Genomic DNA, 4,773 nt, shown 5'->3' on the forward strand with positions numbered 1-4,773 from the left:
CCGTACAGCTCACAATTTTTTCGTTTTTCTTCGTTTTTTCATGCTTTTTCATGGAATTAACTTCTGATTTTTTGTATAGTTTTGTATTTATAGATTTACTATTCCTAATTCAACTCTAATTATCATAATGAATTAATTTAATATTTTTTAAATTTAATTCAAGATATTAGTGTAATTTGAATTTGAAATAAGTAAATATCTATCTTTTTGCTTAATTATTTATCTTATCTTTAAATTTGATTATATCTTATCTTATTTTTAAATTTAAGGTCAGATATTAAATTTTTTAAATTAATTTTTTTTTAAATATTTTGACCTTATTTAAATTTAAAATAAGATAACTATAATCATGTAATTTTAAATAGATGTAAGATATTTTGCTAACTTTTAAATTTTGTTATTTTATTTATTTAAATTAAATTTAAAATCTCGAAAAGATATTTAATTTATCTTTTCTAATTTTTATTTAATTTTTATTTATAAAATAATATTTAATTTTTAAAAGTAGTTAGCAAATTTTGAAATGATATTTAGGTTAGTTGAAACCTAATTTTTCAAAATTGTAGGTTTAATTTTAAATATTTTTTTTTTTAAATAAATTCGAAATTTAAATTAATAATTTTTTTTTATTTTCAAAAATAAGTATATTTTTTTTATTTTTTCGAAAATTAAAATTTTTTTTTATTTAATTATTTATTTTTCGAAATTTATTTATTTAAAATTAAATAAATCCTACTTCCAACTATCCAGCTAACCTTGTTGCAAGAGTATGTGGTTTTAGCTTGTCTGTAAGTTTTCAAAACCTATTATTACTTGATTGCAAATAGCCGTGGTTACTTTTTGCCAGATCTAATGATCTGATGGCTCCCTTGGTCAAGTTAATAATTTGTAACAGGTAAATTTTACAAATCTTCTTTCATCTGTGTATGACCTGGCAACATGATAGGATCCATCCAAATGTGTACCTGTGTGAGCCTATGTGTTTATTTTATTATATAGATGCATATAGGTTGTTGCTAAATAAAATGTCACACCATGATAGATTTTATTTAGGTCCATTTAGTTCTTGGACCTATTCAATTAATAACGGTTATTCATTTTAAGGTTAAATTCCTCTCTTTTTGGCCTTGTGTGAGAGTTAGGAGCCATAGAAGTGGGTACGACATACTGAACCCAGCACCCCCTCACATGAACTACCCCAATTGTGAATGCCCATTTGCCTGATTTGAATAACTGTACTAGGTTAATTATATTAGTTTGACCTAATAAAATTGAATTAGCAACATAATTAACTTTTAAAATATATGAAAATTTATTTTTATTTTAATATTTTAAAGTTAATTTTAAGAAAAACACTTTTAGTTTTAGATATTATTTCTAGACAAACTATTTGTATTTTTCTTGTATTTAATTAAATATAGAATTTTAACTAACTAGATTCTTTCTGGAGCTTATTTAATTAAATATTCCTATTTAAGTTATAAATTAGTTATATCAACTGATTTTTCATATCTAACTTAAATTTGAATATTTTATTTAAATTTTAAACTAAGTTGAGGAATTCTAGGCATTAGTTATTAAAGATTCTTGAGATATTTTTTAAGTTAATATCTTTTCAAATATTAACTTAAAATGGAATATTTTAGATATTTTTTAGGTTAATATATTTTCGAATATTAACTTAAAAAGATATCTTCAAATTAAGTGGTTATAACTTAATTTTTGATATTTAATTAAATCTAAATTTGAAATTATTTAAGTTTTAGATTTTTTCTATATAACTTAAATTAGATATTTTTCAAATTTTTGTTGAAAAGATACTTAGTCAAATAAGATATTTTCTAGATAGTAATTTCTAGACTACTTATTATTTCTAATATTTAAATAGGAAAATATTATACTTTGTGAAATTAATTATTTAAATAATTGATTTTGGTACAATTTTATTAAGTATATTTTTCCTAGTATTAAACTAGAAATTAATAATTAAGCCTTCTCTACACTTAATTATTTATTTCTTGAATTTAATACATTTAATTAACTTGAAAAATTTAAATATTTAAGTTGATTTTCATCATGATACTTAATATTTATTTATTTTTTCACGACACTTAATTAAATAGAAAATTATTTTTAGGTTGAAATTTAATTTTTCAACTTAAATTTAAATAATTTTCAATATATATTTTTTCTTTATTTTCTTAATCAATTTCGAAAATTGTATTTTATTTATGCAATATTTTTGAATTTTTTATCTTGAAAATAGATTGAGTTGTAAATTAATTATTTATTTTAATTAATTATTGGGCCAACTTCAATCAATGATTTTTTTTTTCATTTAATTGATAAATTTAAAATAAATGAATTTAAATTATATATTATTAGAAATTGAATTAACTAGTCAAAAGAAAATCTAGATAGGTGATATTTTTGCTTGAAGTATTTCTTTTCTAATTTTTATTATTTTTTCTTTCGAAAATTGTATAGTTTTTATACTTTAAAATTTCGAACTCAATAAATATATATTCTCAAGGAAATTTTTAAGTTGCTAATTAATCTAATTTAATTCAACTTAAATTAATTTCCTTAATATTTATATTTAAGATTATTACTAAGATGGAAATAATTAATTTTATTTCAATCACCATCTAAGTATAATTTTATAAATATTATATTAAATTCTTATTTTTTTTGAATTTTTAATTCTTAATTTCGAATTTAATTGGAATTTATTTATTAGAATAATAAAGAAAATACATTTTAAAGAATGAGCTTTATTATTATTAAGATATTCGATCTCCATTGTGGGTTTTACACCGCGTTTGTTTTAGTGAGTAATCCTCCCTAATGGAGGAACGTTCATTAGCAATTTCGCACCGTTTAATCTCGAATGATAAGTAGTTTGTAAGTGTTTTATATGGTATAGATCACCCTAATGGTGGCGACCATATTTGACTTGCAAATTGCGAAACAATGGTAGTAGCTCATAAGATGGAATAGCCTTGACTCTCGCCTAAACAGGACAACGCTGGATTCCAATCTTGATCGAATAAAAGGTTGCTAGAATGTTTAACATTTTAGATGAGCTGACAACTCTATTCAATGGATGGTAGCTTTGACTCTCGCCTAAACGGGACACTGATATCAGTTTGTTGAAAAATCTTGGAAATTATTTAGGATTGAATTTTTTAAGTATTTTCTCATATCATTCCTACTTGCTATGTGCTTATAATTTCTGAATTGATTTTGTGTTAAACCATTATTAATGTCTATTTGTTGATTTTTATTATTTTGTAGTATCCTGTATTATTAAAATGAATCCCATGTTATCACTGTTGACTGAAAACAAGCTGAATGGATCTAACTTTAATAAGTGGAATGAGAACATTAATATTGCTCTCATAGGAGAAAGTGCCTTGTTTGTTTTAACTGAGCCGTCACCTGAAGTGCCTGGGGACAATGCTTCCAAAGCTATGAAAGAAAAGTATGAGCGTTGGTAGAAAGCAAATGACAAAGCTCTATACTTTATGCTATCTAGCATGGTTGACACCCTCAAAACTCGGTTTTCTAAAACCGAGAAGGCTGCTGAAGTTATGACGAAGTTAAATGAGCTATTCGGTAAGGCATCACTTCAGTCACGCTTTGACGCGACTAAGAAGTAAATTAATGCACGGATGGAACCTCATCAAAACGTGCATGACCATGTTCTCCTAATGTCAAGTTATTTCTAAGAAGCCCAGGATCATGGTGCTGAAATGGACAGTGCTACTCAAGTAAGTCTTATCTTGAATAGCCTGACTCCAGCATCTCTACCATACACTTCAAATTATGTCATGAATAAGAAGGAAATTGACTTTCAGGAATTAGTCAATGACCTTCAAACTTATGAAAATTTGATTGGAGGACCCAAGAAGAAAGGGAGTAAACCTCATAATCCTGGGAATGGTAATGGGACGATGAAACCTGAAGCAAATGTTGCCTCTGCTTCAAAGCCCAAATCGAAGAAGAAGTGGAAGAACACCAAGAAGCGAACAAAAGCCATGAAAAAGGCTGCTCCTTCTGGTGATGCTACACTTAAAGGAAAGTGTTTCTACTGCAATGAAAAAGGTCATTGGAAACCCCAATGTCCTAAACTTCTTGCAAAGAAACAAGGTATTTCTATTTATAAACTTTAAGAGTTTTAGTGAATTGTTATCCAATTGGATTTATAATTCTGGACTAACTTTGTTTATTTGTTTTCTTCTTCTTATAGGCCAAGCTACTTGAACTCAAATGAGTTGGATCAGAAAGCTGGATCAAAGGGTGAAATCGTCTAGATGAAGATGAAGCTCTTCAATTTAGTTTTTGAATTAATTGTTTTAGTTTAAAGACAATTTGGATTTCAAATTTTATGTAACGTCCCCGCTTCAAGCCTCCATTGGGCCCTTACACCCACGGACTAATGGCTCTTATACACGAGTTCATCATTCTGGTTGCTTCATGGACTAATGACTGACCCTACAGACCAACACGAGTGTTTTCAGTGTGCTTTGTCCTCACTCACACACATCTTGGGAAAACTTCCCAGGAGGTCACCCATCCTTGAAATTACTCCAGGCCAAGCACGCTTAACTATGGAGTTCTTTCGAGATGGGCTACCGAAAAACAAGATGCACCTTGTTGATATAGGTAGTACCAATTAATCCATTTAAGCTCTCTTTAACTGTGTAGTCCCATACCTACACAGTCTCAGAATCATCCCACTAGACCTTCCCCAGGCGATGTGGGATTGCA

This window comes from Cannabis sativa, chromosome 4 (assembly GCF_029168945.1).
Source record: "Cannabis sativa cultivar Pink pepper isolate KNU-18-1 chromosome 4, ASM2916894v1, whole genome shotgun sequence".
NCBI classification, from domain to species: Eukaryota; Viridiplantae; Streptophyta; class Magnoliopsida; order Rosales; family Cannabaceae; genus Cannabis; species Cannabis sativa.